Genomic DNA, 22,234 nt, shown 5'->3' with positions numbered 1-22,234 from the left:
GCCCAGCACTCGCGAGTTTGAAGTTCGTCACAGCCATCCCTTCCCAGATCCTACTCGGAATACCACAGACAAGGTTTAGACTTTCCGGATCTCAGGAATGGCCATCCATGGGTTCTAACTTATACCACGAAGATACTAATAACACGGACTCGGTCCCTTGTATTAGATATCTAAGAGATACTCATTCTAGCTTGGTTGCATGTAGAACGGAAGTGTTTGTCAGGCACGCGTTCATAAGTGAGAATGATGATGAGCATCACATAATCATCACATTCATCATGTTCTTGGGTGCGAATGGATATCTTAGAAGCGGAATAAGTTGAATTGAATAGAAAATAGTAGTACTTTGCATTAAATTATGAGGAACAGCAGAGCTCCACACCTTAATCTATGGAGTGCAGAAACTCTACCGTTTGAAAATTCATAAGTGATAATGGTCCAGGCATGGCTGAATGGCCAGCCCCCATGAAAGTCTAAGATAGCATAAAACTGATCAAAGATCCCCCCTTTATACAATAGTAAAAAGTCCTATTTATACTAAACTAGTTACTAGGGATTACAGAAGTAAGTAATTGATGCATAAATCCACTTCCGGGGCCCACTTGGTGTGTGCTTGGGCTGAGCTTGAAGTTTACACGTGGAGAGGTCATTCTTGGAGTTGAACGCCAGTTTGTAACGTGTTTCTGGCATTCAACTCTGGTTTTGTGACGTGTTTCTGGCGTTTAACTCCAGACTGCAGCGTAGAACTGGCGTTCAACGCCCTTTTGCGTCATCTAAACTCGGCCAAAGTATGGACTATTATATATTTTTGGAAATCCCTGGATGTCTACTTTTCAACGCAATTGGAAGCGCGCCATTTTGAGTTCTGTAGCTCCAGAAAATCCACTTTGAGTGCAGGGAGGTCAGAATCCAACAGCATCAGCAGTCCTTCTTCTACCTCTGAATCTGATTTTTGCTCAAGTCCCTCAATTTCAGCCAGAAAAAACCTGAAATCACAGAAAAACACACAAACTCATAGTAAAGTCCAGAAATGTGAATTTAACATAAAAACTAATAAAAATATCCCTAAAAGTAACTAGATCCTACTAAAAACATACTAAAAACAATGCCAAAAAGCGTATAAATTATCCGCTCATCAAGGAACCATCCTAACCTTTCATGAAAGGATCAACAAAAGCCTCAACAAGGCTTCAATAATAATCAAGGTGGAAGAACCCAGAATAGGTTCAACAACAGGCTATCATTCCCATCTTTTCAAGGTAATATGGAGACTCCTAAGTAGAGCTTTTCTGACCTAGTAACTATAGTCTCCAACCTCTCTAAGACCACTCATAGTTTCACAACTGAAACAAAATCCTCCATTAGAAATTTGGAGGTATAAGTTGGTCAACTGAGCAAGAGAATCCCTGAGACTCCTCCTGACACTCTTCCAAGTAAGACTGAAGTAAACCCAAGAGAAGAGTGCAAGGCCAACACCACTGAGGATGAGGCCAAATCTGGAGAAACTCAGATGCCATTGAACACCAGTGAGGAAGACTTCACTTGGCGTTCAACGACCTAGCTGGCATAGAAGCTGGTGTTGAACGCTAGTGAGGAATACCTCACTAGGCATTCAACCCCCAAACAAGCATCAAAGCTGGCATTCAACGCCAATAAGGAAGACCTCACTGGGCGTTCAATGCCTAAACTGCTAGGGAATCTGGCATTGAACACCAGTAAGGAAGGTCTTACTGGGCATTCAACGCCCAACTTGGCAAAGAAACTGGCGTTGAACGCCTGTGAAGGGATGCATGATGGGCGTTCAACGCCCAAAGAACCACCAGAAATGGGGTTGAACACCAGTAATAGCATACCTACTGAGTATTCAGTACCCACTGAAGAAATTCCTATCCAAGACTTAAAGGAAGCCAAGGCTCATGTAGAGACCATAGAAGTTTCCTTGCATGCACTCCTACAGTGCATGAGTTCTGATGAATACTCATCCTTTAATGAGAATAAGGACATTAGGGAAGAGCAAGTTGCTCAGTACCTAGGAGCTCTAATGAAGCTGAATGCCAAGCTGTTTGGCACAAAACCTTTGGAGGAAGAACCTCTAGTGCTTACCAAAGAACTCAATGCTTTGGTACAGCAGAAGCTACCTTAAAAGCTTCCGGGTCCCGGACGCTTCCTAATTCCTTATACCATAGGCACCATGACCTTTGAGAAGTCTCTGTGTGACTAAGGGTCAAGCATAAACCTCATGCCACTCTCTGTAATGGAGAAGTTGGGAATCTTTGTGGTACAAGCTGCAAATATCTCACTAGAGATGGCAGACAAGTCAATGAAGAAAGCATATGGCTTAGTAGAGGATGTGTTGGTAAAGGTTGAAGACCTTTACATCCTTGTAAATTTCATAATCCTAGATACTGGGAAAGATGAGGATGAATCCATCATACTTGGAAGATCTTTCCTAGACACTACCAATGCTATCATTGATGTAACTAAAGGAAAACTGATCCTACAACTAGGGGAAGATCACATCTTGTTCAAGATGCCTCACGCCAACTCTCCCTCTGAAAAAAAAAAGATAAATGTACAACACTTAGTGTTCCAACCATCTCTTTCAGTGCAAAGCTTTACTAAGCCCCCAAACATCAATTCTAAGTTTGGTTTTGGGCAGCCATCAACAAGCACTGTGAGCAAAGGTACTAAGAAGAAAGCACATAAAGGCTGCAGGGACAAGAAAGTCCCCACTGAAGGCCTCTCACCTGGCATGAGAGTTGTCTTCACCAAGAAACCAGTCATACCACATACAGTGGGTCATGTCCTGTCTCTAGAGCATGTGGAGCTCATTCATGAGAAGACAGGAAGAAAGTTCATTATAAGGAGCAAAATTCTGAGCCCATATCATTCTCCGTAAGGAGCTAACCGTTAAGTTAGTGACGTTAAAAAAGCGCTTGTTGGGAGGCAACCCAACCCTATTTAGTTATTTATATTTCTTTTAGTTCCTTAAATTTATTTATTTAGTTATTCATGATCATGTGAAGCAGTTAGAACAGAGACAGAAAGGCTCAGCAATGAAAACAGACCACTTTGGATAGAGTGTCTTGCTGGCATTGAACACCAGCCAGGGAGCACTGGCTGGGCGTTCAACACCCAAATTGGCAGACTTGCTGGTGTTGAACGCCAACCACGGGCATACCCTGGGCGTTCAACTTCCTAATTGGCAGCATAGCTGGCATTGAACGCTAGCCAAGAGCATAGTGTTGGGCGTTCAACGCCCATGAAGAAGGGCAGGGAATCTGAATTTCCTACCCTCTCAACATTAGTGGGTCCCACAGCATCTTTACCTACCCCACTTCTTCTCTCTTCTTTTTTCACACTTCCCTATACACTCTTTCCTATGAACCCTAGCCCATTCATTCATTCATATCACTTCCCCAAAATCATCATAACATCCACCAACCCCACCCACTTCAAAATCAAATTTCCCTCTCATTTACCCCACCCATGACCGAACCCTAACCTAGCCCACTCCTATAAATACCCCCTCTTACTAACCCTTCATACACAAAATCCATACACTCTAAAGCCCCCTTGGTCGAATTCCTTCTCTCCCTCCATCTCCTGCTATTTTCTTCTTCTTCTACTCCATTCTTCTATTTTAGTTATTTTTGCTCGAGGATGAGCAAAGCTTTTAAGTTTGGTGTAGGAAAAGCGTCACTTTTGCTTTCCATTATCACTTATGGCACCCAAGGTTGGAGAACCCTCTAGAAAGAGGAAAGCAAAGGCCGTAACTGCCACCTCCGAATCTTGGGAGATAGAGAGATTCATCACCAAAGCCCACCAAGACCATTTATATGAAGTACTGGCAGAGAAGAAGGTGATCCCTGAGGTCTCTTTTAGGCTTAAGAAGAATGAGTATCCGGAAATTCGAAGATAGATCCAACGAAGAGGTTGGGAAGTCCTAACCAATCCCATCCAACAGGTTGGGATCTTAATGGTGCAAGAGTTCTATGCTAATGCATGGGTCACAAAAAAACATGATATTAGTGTGAACCCAAATCCCAAGAATTGGAGCACCATGGTCCGAGGGAGAATCTTGGACTTTAGTCCAGAAAGTCTGAGGTTGGCATCCAACGTGCCTTTGATGCAAGGAGACCCACATTCTTACACTAGAAGAGTCAACTTTGATCAAAGAATAGATCAAGTGCTCTCAGACATCTGTGTGGAAGGAGCACAGTGGAAAAGGGATTCCCAAGGCAAGCCCATTCAACTAACAAGGCTTGACCTCAAGCCCGTAGCTAGAGGATGGTTGGAATTCATCCAACGCTTTATCATCCTTACTAGCAATCGGTCAGAAGTGACTATTGACAGAGCCATCATGATTCATTGCATCATGATTAGGAGTGAGGTGGAAGTACATGAGGTTATACCTCAAGAATTGTACAAAATAGCGGAAAAGCCTTCCACCAAAGCAAGGTTGGCATTCCCTCGCCTCATTTGTCACCTATGCAATTCAGCTGGAATTGTCATATAGGGAGACATCTTCATTGAGGAGGACAAGCCCATCACTAAGAAGAGGATGGAGCAAATAAGAGAGCATGCACATGAGCCTGTGCAACCGCCTTAGTAAGAAATCCATGGGATACCTCAAGGGATGCAACTTCCTTCTCAAGGCTATTGGGACCAATTGCATAATTCTCTTGGAGAACACTAATATGGACCAATTGAGGATGGAGAATGAAGAGCATTCCACCATTTTCAATGAAATAAGAGAAGATCAAAGGGCTATGAGGGAAGAACAACAGAGACAAGGGCGTGACATTGAAGAGATCAAGCACTACATTGGATCCTCAAGGAGGTGGAGTATCCGCCATCACTAAGGTGGATTCATTCTCTTAATCCCCTTTTCTTATGTTATTTTTCTGTTTTCTGTTATGTTTTATTGTTTATTCTCTTGTTCTTGTTGCATGGTCATCTATGTCTTAAAGTTATAAAATGTTCCATATATCTCTCACCTTACTTAAAAGAAAATTTCATTTGAAAAAAAAAAGAAAATTAAGTTTCATGAATTTCGAGTTTATTTTAAGAATAGTTCAATTATCTTGATGTGGTGGCATTACTTTTGTTTTCTGAATGTATGAATGAACAATGCATATTTGAAATTGGAGTTAAGAATGTTGGCTTTTGAAAAAATGATGATAAAAGTGAAATATTATTGATGATCTGAAAAATTCAAAAATTGATTCTTGAAGTAAGAAAAAGCAGCAAAAAAACAATAAAAGAAAAACATATATATATGCTTATACGAAAAAAAAAAAGCAAGCTGAAAATGAAATAAAAATCATAAAGAGCCAATAGTTCTTAAAACCAAAAGGCAAGAGCAAAAAGCCAATAACCCTTTAAACCAAAAGGCAAGGGTAAAAGGATCCAAGGCTTTGAGCATCAATGGTTAGAAGGGCCTAAAAGAAATAAAATATTGGCCTATGCACTTCAAATGAACAGTGTTCCTAACTATATGCTTGTGGTGTGAAGGTTTCAAGTAAAAAGCTTAAGATTGAGCAGTTAAAGTCGTGATCCAAAGAAAAAAGAGTGTGCTTAAGAACTCTAGACATCTCTATCTGGGGATTCTAGCAAAGCTGAATCATAATCCGAAAGGGTTCACCCGGTTAAGTGTCTGTGGCATTTATGTATCCGGTGGTAATATTGGAAAAAAAATTCTTAGGACCACGGCTAAGACTCTAAATAGTTGTGTTCAAGAATAAAAAAGAAGTGAACTAGGAGAGTCAATAATATCATCTAGATTCTAAGTTCCTAAGGATGCCAAAACTATTCAAAAGCAAAAAGCTACTAAGTCCCACTCATCCTATTGACACTGAGCTTCATTGAAAACTCTAAGATTTATTGTATCTTACTCTTTTTTTTATCCTACTTTGTTTTTAGTTGCTTGGGGACAAGTGATGAGCGGATAATTTATACCCTTTTTGGCATTGTTTTTACATAGTTTTTAGTATGTTTTAATTACTTTTTATTATATTTTTATTAGTTTTATGCAAAAATCACATTTCTGGAATTTACTATGATTTTGTTTGTTTTTCTGTAATTTCAGGTATTTTCTGGCTGAAATTGAGGGATCTGAGCAAAAGTCTGATTCAGAGGCTGAGAAAGGACTGCAGATGCTGTTGGATTCTAACCCTCCTGCACTCGAAGTGGATTTTCTAGAGCTTTAGAAGCCCTATTAGCGTGCTCTCAAATGCGTTGGAAAGTAGACATCTTGGGCTTTCCAGCAATATAAAATAGTCCATACTTTGCCTGAGATTTGATGGCCCAAACTGGCGTCTTAACGCCAGCCAGAGACCTTTTTTCTGGCGTAAAACGCCAGAACTGGCACCAGAACTGGAGTTAAACGCCCAAACTGGCACCCAAGCTGGCGTTTAACTCTAGAAATGGCCTATTCATGTGTAAAGCTCAATGCTCAGCCCAAGCACACACCAAGTGGGTCCCGGAAGTGGATTTCTGCACTATCTGCACTTAGTTACTTATTTTCTGTAATCCTTAGTAACTAGTTTAGTATAAATAGCACTTTTTACTATTATATTCATATGGTTGGAACCCTCTTTTCACTTTTATGTTACATTTGGGAGGCTGGCCATTCGGCCATGCCTAGACCTTTTTCTCTTATGTATTTTCTATGGTCGAGTTTCTACACCTCACAGATTAAGGTGCGGAGCTCTGCTGTTCTTCATGAATTAATGCAAGCACTATTGTTTCTCTTTCAATTCATGCCTACTTCTTCTCCAAGATATACTCTCGTACTTAATTCAGTTAAGTCAGAATGAAGGGGTGACCCGTGACAATCACCCACTATCTTCGTTACTCGCTTAGCCAAGATCCGCGTGCCTGACAACCACAAGCGGTCTGCATGATGTTCAACGTAGTCATTGGACGATAGCCGGAGTATATTCTCTTGGGTCTCTAATCCACGGACCGAGTCCGTGAGATTAGGATCTTCATGGTATAGGCTAGAACTAATTAGCAGCATTCCTGAGATCCGAAAAGTCTAAACCTTGTCTGTGGTATTCCGAGTAGGATCTGGGAAGGGATGACTGTGACGAGCTTCAAACTTACGAAAGTTGGGCACAATGACAGTGTGAAAAAGGATAGAAAGATCCTATTCTGACGCTAGTGAGAACCGACAGATGATTAGCCGTGCGGTAGCTGCACATGGTATTTTTCATCCTAGACGAGAAATCTGACAGTTGATTAGCCGTGCAGAAACCGTACCTGGTATTTTTCAACCGAGAGGATTATACAGCTTGCCATGGAAGGGAGCACGCATGATTGGAAGAAGACAATAGGAAAGCAGAGTTTCAGAAGCAACAAAGCATCTCCAAATGCTTATCTAAAATTCCCACTAATGAATTACATAAGTATCTCTATTTTATTTTATATTTTATTTATCATTTAATTATCAAAACCTCATAACCATTTGAATCTGCCTGACTAAGATTTACAAGATGACCATAGCTTGCTTCAAGCCAACAATCTCCGTGGGATCGACCCTTACTCACATAAGGTATTACTTGGACGACCCAGTGCACTTGCTGGTTAGTTGTGCGGAGTTGTGAAAAATGTGATCATGATTCCTTGCACCAACAAGCAACAGTTTAAGTTTGGTGTTGTGATGAGCGGATATTTTATACACTTTTTGGCATCATTTTCATATACTTTTTAGCATGTTTTGTTTAAGTTTTATTATGTTTTCACATGTTTTAGTGCAAAATTCACATTTTTGGATTCTACTTTGATTTTCTGTATTTTTATGCAATTTCATGTATTTTCTGGCTGAAATTGAGGAGCTGGAACAAAAGTTTGATTCAGAGGCAGAGAAAACATTGCAAATGCTGTCAGTATCTGACCTCCTTGCACTCAAAGGATCTTTTCTGGAGATACAGAGGTCCAAATGAAGCTTTTTTAACTACTATGTAAAGCTAACATCCAGGACTTTGCAGCAATGTATAATAGTCTATACTTTGTTTCAGAATTGAAGGCTCAAAACTGACGTTCAACGCCAGCCATCTACCCCAGTCCAGGCGTCCAACGCCCACAAGGAGGAGACCAGCATCCAACTCCCAAGAAGTTGCCCCTAGCCAGCGTTCAATGCCCTAGAGCATTCCTAGCACGTGGCTTACTCTTTTGCTCATCCCAAATACTCACCAAGTGGGCCCCGGAAGTGGATTTTCGCACTAAAAGACTATTTTACCCTTCTTATGTAATCCTTACTCATTAGCCTAGTATTTATTTGAGAACTTTGACGACAAGCAAGAGAGATCGAACACTTACATGTTTTCATTGTATTTTCTATCAGTATGAGTTTCTAAACCTCCTAGGTTGAAGGGAGGAGCTCTGCTGAGTTTTATGGATTAATAAAGTATTATTGTTTTATCTTCAATCTGTATCTGATTCTCTATTCTAAGATGTATCTTCGTTCTTCATCCTTATGAATGCGTTGAACCGGCACAAGGTTATCTCATTCTACATGGGTTCAGAGTGAGGTTTTCATCGGACAATGACGAACCACTAGCTTGATTATACATCTCTTAGACGGCTAATCCACGACTTTGGTGGGGACTTCTCAAGACACCAGTTCGGCTGAGGTATGGGGAGATTAGAGTCTTTATGGTAGAGGCTAGAACCAAAGGCGCAACATTCTCTAATCCAGAAGATTCGACCTTGTCTGTGGCATTTTAAGTAGGATCATTGATAAACCACTATTTATTGGTTTATCTTGTGCTCAATTGAGTGGTTTCATCAAGTCTTTGCACACTTATTCATATAAATTGCATGATTTTACAATTCCTTCCTAGTTTTGTTTTATGATTTAAAACTTGCTTCCTAAGCCTTTAAATTGTGTATTTTAATTCCCTCTTTATACCATTTAATGCCGTGATCTGTGTGTTTAGTGTTTTCAGACTTTATAGGGAAGGAATGGCTTAGAGAATGGAGAGGAAGCTTGCAAAAATGGAAGGAACACAAGAAATAAGGGAGATAACCAGCGAGCATCGACGCGCACGCATGGCTCACGCGTGCGCGTGATCTGGAGATTTTCACAGTGATGCGTACGCGTACCTGACGCGTATGAATGGATTGGAGTTCTGCAAGGTGATGCGTGCGCGTGCCTGAAGCGTATGCGTGACATGTGCGATCTGCAGAAATTGTAGAAAATGCTGGGGGCGATTTTTGGCCGAGTTTGAACCCAGTTTCTGGCCTAGAAACACAGGCTAGAGCCAGGGGACGAGCAGAGACTCAACACACATTCTCATTAGCATAGTTTTATATATTTAGATTGGAATCTGGGAGAAAAATCACTCTTTCTCTAGGTTTTCTACACATTCATAGTTTTATAGTTTATGCTTTTACCTTGGATATTGAGAAGAGTCATTACCTCCGTTGAAGTTGCTATTATTCTAGTTTGTTTCCTTATTCCTTTACTCTTTTAGTTACTTATTAACCCTGTTCAGATACGCATGTTGCATTTTGGGATTTATTAATGCGAAGAATTATTTTTACTTTTAATTAATTTTCAATTCCTATTTCATTTAATTTATTATGTCTTCTTATATTTCTGTGAGCGTTATATTCATGTCAATGGAGTAGACTCCCAACTTGACTTAGAGGTTGATTCAATGGAGACTCTAGAGTTGGAATGCTCAAGTGATTAGTTAAATTAGAAGTTGTTGGCTAATTCTCTATTTACTAACACTAGTCCTTCCCAAGGGAGAGGATTAGGATTTGCTAATAAGAGTTAGCTCAATCACTTGACTTTTCTTTATTTAGTAAGGGTTAACTAAGTGAAAATAACAACCTCTTGACACTACACTTGAGAAATTCCAACAAGGATAGAACTTCCAATTAATCATACCCCCGGTCAAGGCTTTTTTTATTCTGAATACATAAATCTCTTTTAATTTACATTGCTTTAATTCACAATCCTTTATATTCCTGTCTTTCAACTCTCAAAATTTCTCGGAAAACTCCTGATTAATAAAATAGCACTCTGTTGTCAACTCGTTGGGAGATGACCTGGGATTCATACTCCCAGTATTTTTATTCTAATTTTGTGACAACCTTTCTAAATTGATAAGCATATTTTTGCTGGTTAAGAACTGTACTCACAACGTATTTCTTATATTAATTTCTTAATCGGCCAATTTCCGCCTGTATCAATTTTTGGTGTCGTAGCCGAGGAGTTGCAATAGCGTGCTAAATTATTAGTTGGTGTACATATTTTTAATTTTTGGCATATTTTATTTTGTTACCATGAGATGTATGTTTCTTTCAGTGAATGACGTGTTCGCTGCCTGATCCGAGCTTAGCCGTATTTGATCCTGAAATTGAAAGGACTATTTCACATATTAGGCGAGCTCGGCGTAGGTTAGCCTCTGAAGGGGGTGAACTGGTTACTACCAATTCACCAGTCTCCTCTGAAGGCGAGTCTGAAGTGCCATCTGAGGAAGAAACAAGCTCCTTTTCTACTGATACTATTGATTTACGTGCAGGTAACATGGCAGAGCCCAGGAGGATTACTCACCAGGAAGCTAGAGCTCCAGACATTACTCTGCAACCGTATCAAGTGCGTCACCCAAATCTGGCTGCAGATTTTGAACTAAAGACTGCGCTAATTAACTTGATGCCCAAGTTTCATGGCTTACCTGCTCAGGAGCCTATCAAGCACCTCAGGGATTTTCAGAAAGCCTGTTCTATTGTTAGGCGTCATGGTGCAGATGAAACTTCTATTCTGCTAATCGCCTTCCCATTTTCTCTTGAGAGAAAGGCGAGGGAGTTGTACTACTCCCCACTTGAAGCATTTGTTACCAACTGGGATACGCTCAGGAGAGAATTCTTAGAAAAATACTTTCCAACTGAAGTTACAGATAGACTGAGGAAAGAGATCTCCTGCATTATTCAAGGCGAATCAGAGACTTTTTATGAGTATTGGGAGGGCTTCAAGAATCTTCTGGACGCATGCCCCTATCACATGATTGACAAGTTGGTGTTGATCAGCTACTTCACTCAAGGCATGAAGCCTCGGGATAAGACTACATTGGATGGTGCGAGTAATAGTTCTCTGAAAAAGTACAAGACCGCAGATGAAGCGTGGCAACTGATCAGCGACCTAGCTGAGTCCACTCAAAATCACAGGCACAGGAACAACCACCCCAAGGCTGTGGCAGAGGTTTCCTCTAGTAGTGAGACTACTACCTTCACACAGGCTAAATGTGAGATGACCAACCTACTGAAGCAGATACAGCTAAATAAAAAACAACCTCAGCCTCCCTCACCACAACAAAGTCAACAGTTGGTTCCTTAAAGAGTATGCGGAATATGAGCTGATTACACTCATTACACTGATGAGTGTCCGCAGCTCCAACAAGAAGACAACACCTTGGCAACTACTCATAATTTCTATGACCGCCCGAATCAAGGATACAATCAACAAGGTGGCAATTACAACCAAAGTGGAAACCACAATCAAGGTTGGCAAGACAACTCCAACCAGGGTTGGAGAGATAATTCCAACCAGGGATGGAGAGATAATTCCAACCAAGGATGGAGGGACAACTACAACAGAGGAGGCAGAGAGAACAATGGAAATCAAAGGTGGAACAACAATAACAGATAGCAGAACCAAAACCAACTTTACAGAGCACCTCACCAAAGGCAGTCCCAAGCGCCTCAGAACAACCAATAGCAGACCCCTTGATGAGCGGATAATTTATACCCTTTTTGGCATTATTTATACATAGTTTTTAGTATGTTTTAGTTACCTTTTATTATATTTTTATTAGTTTTTATGAAAAAATCATATTTCTGGACTTTACTATGAGTTTGTGTATTTTTCTGTAATTTCAGGTATTTTCTGGCTGAAATTGAGGGACCTAAGCAAAAATCTGATTCAGAGGCTGAGAAAGGACTACAGATGCTGTTGGATTCTGACCCTTCTGCACTCGAAGTGGATATTCTAGAGTTACAGAAGCCTAATTGGCGCGCTCTCAATTGCGTTGGAAAGTAGACATCTTAGGATTTCCAGAAATGTATAATAGTCCATACTTTGCCCGAGATTTGATGGCCCAAACTGGCGTCTAAACGCCCATCAGAGATCCTTTTCTGGCGTAAAATGCCAGAACTGGAGTTAAACGCCCAAACTGGCATCCAAGTTGGCGTTTAACTCTAGAAATGGCCTATGCACATGTAAAGCTCAATGCTCAGCCCAAGCACACACCAAGTGGGCCTCGGAAGTGGATTTCTGCACTATCTGCACTTAGTTACTTATTTTATGTAATCCCTAGTAACTAGTTTAGTATAAATAGCACTTTTTACCATTGTATTCGCATTTCTGGATGTTTAGTCCTTAGAACTTTTATAGAGCTTATGACATTTATCACATTTGGAGAGGCTAGTCATTCGGCCATGCCTAGACCTTTTTCTCTTATGTATTTTCTACGGTGGAGTTTCTACACCTCATAGATTAAGGTGTGGAGCTCTGCTGTTCTTCATGAATTAATGCAAGTACTATTGTTTTTCTTTCAATTCACGCTTACTTCTTCTCCAAGATATACTCTCGTACTTAATTCAGTTAAGTCAGAATGAAGGGGTGACCCGTGACAATCACCCACTATCTTCGTTACTCGCTTAGCCAAGATCCGCATGCCTGACAACCACAAGCGGTCTACATGATGTTCAACATAGTCATTGGACAACAGCCGGAGTATATTCTCTTGGGTCTCTAATCCACAGACCGAGTCCATGAGATTAGAAACTTCGTGGTATAGGCTAGAACCAATTGGCAGCATTCCTGAGATCCGAAAAGTCTAAACCTTGTCTACGGTATTCCGAGTAGGATCTGGGAAGGGATGACTGTGACGAGCTTCAAACTCACGAATGTTGGGCGCAGTGACAGTGTGCAAAAGGATAGAGAGATCCTATTCCGACGCTAGTGAGAACCGACAGATGATTAGCCGTGCGGTAGCTGTACCTGGTATTTTTCATCTGAGATGAGAAATCTGACAGTTGATTAGCCATGCAGAAACCGTACTTGGTATTTTTCATCCGAGAGGATCATACAGCTTGCCATGGAAGGGAGCACGCATGGTTAGATGAAGACAATAGGAAAGCAGAGGTTCAGAAGCAACAAAGCATCTCCAAACGCTTATCTGAAAATCCCACCAATGAATTACAAAAGTATCTTTATTTTAATTTATGTTTTATTTATCTTTTAATTATCAAAACCTCATAACCATTTGAATCCGCCTGACTAAGATTTACAGGATGACCATAGCTTGCTTCAAGCCGACAATCTCCGTGGGATCGACCCTTACTCACGTAAGGTATTACTTGGACGACCCAATGCACTTGCTGGTTAGTTGTACCGGAGTTGTGAAAAGTGTGATCACAATTCCGTGCACCAAGTTTTTGGCGCCGTTGCCGAGGATTGTTCGAGTTTGGACAACTGACGGTTCATCTTGTTGCTTAGATTAGGTAATTTTATTTTATGTTTAAGCTTTTTTTATTCTAAAAAAAAACAAAAAAAAATTATGTTTCTTGTTTGAGTCTTGTGTCAAATTTTAAGTTTGGTGTCATTTGCATCTTTTTAATTTTCTTAAAAATTTCGAAAATTCATGCATTGTGTTCTTCTTTGATCTTCAAGTTGTTCTTGATGATTTTCCTTATTTGATCTTTAATTTTTCTTGTTTTGTGTCTTTTCTTGTTTTTCATAAGCAATTTCGAATTATTAGTGTCTAAAGGTTAAAAGTTTTTAAGTTTGGTATCTTGCATGTCTTTCTTTTCTTAAAAATTTTCAAAAATATATTCTTGATGTTCATCATGATCTTCAAAGTGTTCTTGGTGTTCATCTTGACATTCAAAGTGTTCTTGCATACATTATTTGTTTTGATCTTAATTTCTTATGTTTTGTGTCATTTTGTTATTTTTCTCTCTCTTCATTAATTCAAAAAAATCAAAAATAATATATTTCCCTTATTTTACTCATAAATTTCGAAATTTTGGGTTGACTTAGTCAAAAATTTTCAAAATTTAGTTGTTTCTTGTTAGTCAAGTCAAAAATTTCAATTTAAAAATTTTATCTTTTCAAATTTTTTTCAAAAATCAAATCTTTTCATTTTTCTTTTTTATATTTTCGAATTTCTTAAAGAAATTTTCAAAATCTTTTTCTTAATTTTATTTCATAATTTTCGAAATTATTGCTAACAATTAATGTTTTGATTAAAAAATTTCAAGTTTGTTACTTTCTTGTTAAGAAAAGTTTAACCTTTAAATTCTAGAATCATATCTTTTAGTTTCTTGTTAGTCAAGTCATCAACTTTAATTTTCAAAATCAAATCTTTTTAAATTTCTTTTTCAAATCTTTTTCAAAATAAATTTCAATCATATATTTTTCAAAACTTAATTTCAAAATCTTCTTCTAACTTCTTATCTTTCAAAATTTATTTTCAAATCTTTTTCAACTAACTACTTGACTTGTTTGTTTTAATTTTAAAAAAAAGTTTACTATTTCTTATCTTTTTCAAAACCACCTAACTACTTTTTCACTTCTCATTTTCGAAAACAACTAACCACTTTTTCAAGATTCTTTTTAATTAACTAATTATTTTAAATTCTAATCTTATTTCTCTTCTTAAATTTTGAATTCTAACTTATAATTAAAATAAAAATAAAAATATTTTTCTTTTCACTCTTCTTAAAATTCGAATACACACTCTCTCTCGCATCTCTTTCTATTTATTTATTTAATCATTAACACTTCTCTGCTAGTCATAATTCGAACCCTCTTTCTCTTTGTGTTCGAATTTCTTGTTATTCTCTCTCTATCTCATTCTTCTATTCTTATACTCACATAAAGGAATCTCTATACTATGACATAGAAGATTCCTCTTCTTTTCTGTTCTCTTCTTTTTCATATGAGCAGGAACAGGGATAAAGACATTCTTATTGAAGCTGATCCAGGAAGCTAAGAGAAGCTAAAGCACAACACTCTGGAGAGGACCTTACAAAAAATTTTGAAAAAGAAGTAGACATAGCAGCCGAACCCAATAACAATGGTGGAGATGCAAGGAAGGTGCTTAGTGACTTTACTGCACCAACTTCCGACTTCTATGCAAGAAGCATCTCAATTCCTGCAATTAGAGCAAACAACTTTGAGCTTAAGCCTCAATTAGTTTCTTTAATGCAGCAGAATTGTAAGTTTCATGGACTTCCATTGAAAGATTCTCATCAGTTCTTAGCTGAATTCTTGCAGATCTATGATACTGTTAAGACCAATGGGGTTAATCCCGAGGTCTACAGACTTCTACTTTTCCCCTTTGTTGTAAGAGATAGAGCTAGGATATGGTTGGACTCACAACCTAAAGAAAGCCTGAACTCTTGGGAAAAGTTGGTCAATGCTTTCTTGCCCAAATTCTTTCCACCTCAAAAGTTGAGCAAGCTTAGAGTGGAAGTCCAAACCTTCAGACAGAAAGAAGGTGAATTCCTCTATGAAGCTTGGGAAAGATACAAGCAATTGATCAGAAGATGTCCTTCTGACATGCTTTCAGAATGGAGCATCTTATGTATATTCTATGATGGTCTGTCTGAATTATCCAAGATGTCATTGGACCACTCTGCTGGTGGATCTCTTCATCTGAAGAAAACCCCTACAAAAGCCCAGGAACTCATTGAGATGTTTGAAAATAACCAGTTCATGTACACTTCTGAAAGAAATCCTGTGAATAATTACATGGCTCAGAAGAAAGGAGTTCTTAAGATTGATACTCTGAATGCCATATTGGCCCAGAATAAAATATTAACTCCGCAAATCAATATGATTTCTCAGAATCTGACTAGAATGCAAGCTGCATCCGGTAGTACTAAAGAAGCCTCCTCTGAAGGAGAAGCTTATGACCCTGAGAATCCTGCAATGGAAGAGGTGAATTACATGGGAGAATCCCATGGAAACACTTACAATCCTTCATGGAGGAATCATCCTAATTTCTCATGAAAGGATCAACAGAAGCCTCAACAAGGCTTCAATAATAATAATGGTGGGAGAAATAGGTTTGGCAATAGCAAGCATTTTCCATCATCTTCTGAGCAGACAGAGAATTCTAAGCAGAGCCTTTCTGACTTAGCAACCATAATCTCTGATCTATCTAAGACCACTTTCAGTTTCATGACTGAAACAAGGTCCTCCATCAGAAATTTGGAGGCACAAGTGGGTCAAGTGAGTAAAAGAGTTACTAAAATCCCTCCTAGTACTCTCCCAAGCAATACAGAAGAGAATCCAAAGAGAGAGTGCAAGGCCATCAATAAACCCAAAGTGGCCGAACCTATAGAGGAGGAAGAGGCAGTGATTTCCAGAGAGGAAGACCTCAATGGATCTCCACTGACCACTAAAGAGTTCCCTAAGGAGGAACCAAAGGAATCTGAGACTCATATAGAGACCACAGAGATTCCACTGAACTTACTTTTGCCATTCATGAGCTCTGATGAGTATTTATCCTCTGAAGAGGATGAAGATATTGTTGAAGAGCAAGTTGGTCAGTATCTGATAAACCCCGTTTGTAGGGTTTATCTTGTGTTTGATTTATGGAATTTCATAACCTTTTACCCACATTTATTCAATGAAATAGCATGGTTTTGTAAATTCTCCTTTAATTGTGCTTAAGAGTGAACACATGCTTTTTAGAACTTAAAATAGCTAAATTTATTCACCTTGATTCCATTAGATGCCTTGATATGTTTGTTAAGTGACTTCAGATTTAGGAGGCAAAGATTGGATCAAGGGAATAAAGGAGTGAAGAAATGGAGAACTTAAAATAGCATCAAGGAAAAGCATGAAAAAAATGGAGAACTCATGAAGAAATGAAGGAATCGCAAAAGCTGTCAAGCCGACCTCTTCGCACTTAATCGACCATAACTTGAGCTACAGAGGTTCAAATGATGCGGTTCCAGTTGTGTTGAAAATCTAACATCCGGGGATTCAAAATGATATAAGATTTTCCATAGTTGCATTGCACATAGAGGCGCGCACGCGCATGGTACGTGTACGCGCCGATGGTTGCATATGATTCACTTAATGTAACTCGTGGCCAGTGATTTTATAAGCCTTGTGGGCCCAATCCAACTCATTTATGATGCTATTTAAGCCAAGGATTGAAGGGGAATTAACATACTTTTATCATTAGTCATAGTTTAAGTTTTAGAAGTAGTTAGAGTTAGTTTCTAGAGAGAGAAGCTCTCACTTCTGTCTAGAATTAGGATTAGGTTTTAGATCTATATCTACTTCTTCTCCTCTTCTAATTTTCCTTTTTCTTCCCTAATTGCTCTCTTGTAGTTGTAGAATTCTTCTTCTCTTGTAATTCCTTTGTATTGTTAGTTGTAGTTTATGAACTCTCTCTTATAGATCTACATTTCTCCTTCAATGCAATAGGTAAGTTCTTTGTTGTTTCATAATTGTTTTGCCTTTCTATTGTTAATATCTTGCTTTTGTAGTTGTAGATTCCTTTAATTATTGCAATTAATAATGTTTACCTTTAATGCCTTCTATGTGTTTGTTGAAATGCCTCTTCTAGATATGAGTTAGATTTTGTTCCTCTTGGCTTAGGTAGAGTAATTAGTGACACTTGAATTATCTAATTCCTTTGTTGATTGACAATTAGAAGTTGCTAATTAATTTGGATACCACTAAAGCTAGTCTTTCTCATGGGAGTTGGCTAGGACTTGTGGAATCAAGTTGATTCATCCACTTGACTTTCCTCTATGGTTAAAGGTTAACTAAGTGGTAGCAATGGACAATTCTTACCACAATTGAGGAGGATAATGAGGATAGGACTTCCAATTCTCATAACCTTTCCAAGAGCTTTCATAGTTGTTAGTTTATTTCCTTTGCCACTTATATTTCTTGTTTCTTATCCCAAAAACCCCAAAATATCTCATAACCAATAACAAGACACTTCATCGCAATTCCTAGGGAGAACGACCCGAGGTTCCAATACTTCGGTTTATAAATTTTAGGGGTTTGTTTTAGTGACAAACAATCTTTTGTATGAAAGGACTATTGTTTGGTTTAGAAACTATACTTGCAACGAGAATTCATTTGTGAATTCTAAACCATCAAAAATCCCTTCATCAAAATGGCGCCATTGCCGGGGAATTACAATAGTGCTGTGTTATTGGTTATTGTATATATGTGAATATTGTGAATAGCTTGATTTTTAGATTGCTTGCTAGTTTTTGCTAGTTTCAGGACTTTGTTTCATTATTTCTTATTAGCTTTTGTCATTATTTTCTGTTTTCATCATGAATTCTCACTTTGGCAATATGTGTGATTACAACTATGTTGTAGGAAATAGGAGCTACAATAAGGATGTATATCAAGGATGGGACAATCAAAGGTGGGAGGAGCCATATGCATATGATCAATCTTCATGGCAACAACCACCACCATTGCACTATGAACAAGAGCCATTTTATGATGCATATCAATCAAATGGCTATGGTGAATCTCCTTGTGATTTTCAAGAACCACCACCAGATGTCTATGAGCCATATCCTCAACATAACCCTCAAACATACTCACAAGCCCCTTTTCACCAACCACCTTCATATGACCCTCATCCATATCCACCATTACAACAACCATATGAGCCATATGAACCACATATAGAGTCACCACCATTCCAACATCAATATTTTTAAGAGCTACCCCCTCCATGCTATTACCAAGATGAACTACCTCCAATGTATGAAAATTTTCAACCACAAGATGAATACTACTTTCCACCACAACCTTCCATGGAAGAATACTTATGTCCATTGATCCAAGAGCCATATGATCCTACTCATGACATTCAAGAGGAACAAGAGTCAAGGGATCGTCTCAAGGAAGCATTGGATCAATTTCAAGAAACCATGGAGTGTGTTGTGCAACAAGTGGAAAGAGTGGAAATTATTGAACCACCACAACTCTACCAAGAAGAACCACCTTCCTACCATGAACCCTTCCCCCAAATTAATGAACCCTTCCATCCACCCCAACCTCCAATGGATGACATCCTTGATGTTCTTGTTCAAGGAAAAGAAGAGATGAAGAGGGATGTGGAACAATTTACGGCCACCTTGGACGAGGTGATAAACCGGTTAGTATCCCAATGCTTGAACACTCAAGGAACTCCCATGGCTACATATGGAGAATCAAATGAAGAGCATAACATAAAGGAGAGATTGGTAGAGAATGAGGGGTGTTGCTTTGTATTGGAACAATTGTTGGAAGCTTTAATTGTTGAAGACAAGGAAGAAGTGGTAGAAGACTTAGGAGATGCAGAGCTTCCTTGGGAACATAGAGTTGAAGAAACCCCCTCCAAGAAGAATGAATTTGATGCTAAGGATGAATGTGCACAACCTCCAAGGCATACCCCTTATGAAGACTTGGATGGGATAGAGCAAGAATTGAGTTCCCTTGGTGATGAAGACCAAGCATCAAAGCTTAGTGGTGAAGAATCCTTTGAGCATGAAGAACCTTCTCCCGTTGGATTTGAAAGCGTTGTGGAGGTAACATTTTCTCACCCTCCCATTTATGATTTGAGTAAGGGAAAAGGTTTAGATAAAATTGTTAAACAAAGGATTGAGATTAAGAGATCTTGTTAGGAGGTGGAGATCCTTAGAAAAAGGAAGACAGGAGTTGGATACGCTTTGTCAAGACCCTTAGAAGCTTCTTTACCTAGGTTACCATCTACTCCTTCACTTGAGTGGGTAAAATTCTTTTCTATTAGCTTTATTGTCCCACTTGAGTATGGCTTGCTTGAAATGGATGGTCAACCTAGGATGCTTTGTGGGATGAAGCGTAAGGGAAAGATGTTTCGTGGTTGGCGTTGAAAATCAAGGCTCATTATGGTTGATACTTCAAGAGTTGAATACAAAGGTTGGAATAGTTCTCAATTAGATGGGTCTAGGAGGATTGTTGGGCACTTCATAGAGAATTCATCTTGTTCACCACCCAGATGGACTAATAATGATGATCAACCTCAAGATGGGTGTGAAAACAAAGTGTGGGATCCCGGATTACAAGAAGAGGACCAACTTCGGGAGCCCCAAACTTGTGAAGAACTCCATCAAGACTTGGCTCAATCCATGAGGAATCTTGGGGCACAATGGAGAACCAAGCATTGGTGGGAGTTCTAAGATGAATTCAAGCACAAGCCACCTTGAGAAGAGCTCCCCATAAGTCCAACTTAAGGACAATAAACAAAAGTGCTAGGTGGGAGACACCCCCACCATGGTAAACTCTTTTCATTTTTTCCTCTTTTGTACATACTAATAGAATTAGCTTAATTTCATATTTTGTTGAGTTTGTTGAGTCTAATTGGTAGTTTATTATGTTAAATAAGGTTTTATGGTGTTTTGGTAGCTGTTTGGAGGTTTGGAATGCTTGGATTGGTGCAGAAACATGGGAAAATTTTTTTGAAAAACAGAGCACCATCCGCGCGTACGCGCACTGTGCGTGTACGCGTGCATCAAGCATTTTCACCTACCCACGTGGACGCGCCATGTACGCGTACGCGTGGATTGAGAAATTTCACCCCAAGCCAAAAACTCGAGAGTTATGCGAACGTTGTGCGCGCATTGTGCCTTTGGCACAAAACCACTCGCGCGTACGCGCCATGTACGCGTACGCGTCGCGTCCATTGCACCACCATCTTCGCGTGCGCGCCATGCGTGCGTACGCGCGGATGTCCTTCCTTCAACACATCTCTTTTCTTCTCCTCTTTCCATTTCTTTCCTTCTCCTTTCTTCTTCCCTTCTTCTACCCCTCATCCAACACTCCCAAACACCATTGATAACTATTTATTTTAGTTAACTAATTAGTTAGTTAGTTAGTTGATTAGTTATATTTAGTTAGTTTTCATTTCACTTTCTCTTTTTCATTGTAAGTGTTGGATTGTTATTCTTGTTTACCATTAATTGCTGCTGAGTATTAAAAAGGGATGTTATCTTAACATCATTATGTTTATAATCTTTGTTGGATTCTATTGTTGAGGTTATATTTTGCTACTTAGTTTTGAGTTTTTCATGCTTACCTTTTAAGAATACCAAGTGATGAGAATTGCCTTCGAGCTTGTAACTCTTCTTGAATTGCATGATTTGGCCACCATGTGATTTGAACCCTATTCTTTGATTAGGCAATCTCTTGACATTAGATGGTGTGCATTTACCCTAATACATTGTATTTCACGATCATATGCATTCATATGCTTATAGCTTGAATGCCTTCATGATTCTTTAATGCTTGTTTTACCTTACAAGTTCACTTAAAGTATCTCAAGCACACTAAAATGAGTAAAGTGCATGCCCCTTTTGTGACAAAACTTTTTATGCTAATGTGTGTTCTAAAAGGCGCCTAATTTAGAACTCACATCCCTATTTTCCTAATGTCACACTAATTCACTCACGCAATTCTAGTGATTATTACCTCATTCCAACAATGTATGCTTCCTTGCTTTGTATTTTCTCATCTTATGGTGTTACTTTCTATTTTACATGATTGATGTACCACAAGCAAAACCGGAAGCAAAAGAAAGAACACGCAGCAGCCGGTTGATCTACTAGCTGAAGGTAGCAATCTGGAGAGTCGCCGTACCCCCTTGCTCATCTTTGAGTACACCGAGGACGGTGCAAACTTTTAAGTGTGGGGAGGTCGTCCGACCGGTCGGCAATTTTGGGTGACAAGTTTCTAATGTCAACACTTTTTAGGATTTTTGTTGTATTTTCTTAATTTTGCATATATATACATAATAAGCTTGGTCAAAATAATGAGGTTCTTCAAGATTTCTATCTATAGGGCACCAATTAATTTGAGTGAAAACTTTTCATAGAACTTGCTTGGATTATATATCTTGTGGATCATGTTTTTGAGCTAAGAACACAAGCAAGTGAGATTTGAGCCTAATTGTATGGTTACATCTTATAATCACTTATCTTCCTTCTTGTGTGCATTATTCTCTTTCTATGATTGTGATCTTTGATTTGTTTGATTCTTTATTTCCATTATTTTATGTATTCATGCATTTATATGATTGAGGCCATCATTTCAATTATCTCACTTACCCAAATAGCCTTACCTTTTATCTTCCATTGTTAGCCAATTTGAGCCTACGCTTAACCCGTTTGTTCATAATTTTAGCACATTACAAGCCTTAAA

General features: G+C 38.9%; 1 non-coding gene across 1 annotated transcript; it reads right to left on the bottom strand.

Moving 5' to 3' along the window:
- Positions 1-15,481: 15,481 nt before the first annotated feature.
- On the bottom strand, positions 15,482-15,589 carry LOC148577978 (small nucleolar RNA R71). The gene has a single exon (XR_015903163.1). It is a non-coding gene; the product is annotated as a small nucleolar RNA R71 (small nucleolar RNA).
- Positions 15,590-22,234: the final 6,645 nt, after the last annotated feature.

Source organism: Arachis ipaensis, chromosome B1 (genome assembly GCF_059453495.1).
Source record: "Arachis ipaensis isolate K30076 ecotype BB chromosome B1, ASM5945349v1, whole genome shotgun sequence".
NCBI classification, from domain to species: Eukaryota; Viridiplantae; Streptophyta; class Magnoliopsida; order Fabales; family Fabaceae; genus Arachis; species Arachis ipaensis.
Note: the sequence above shows the minus strand (reverse complement) of the source record. Positions and strands in the feature narration are given on the sequence as shown.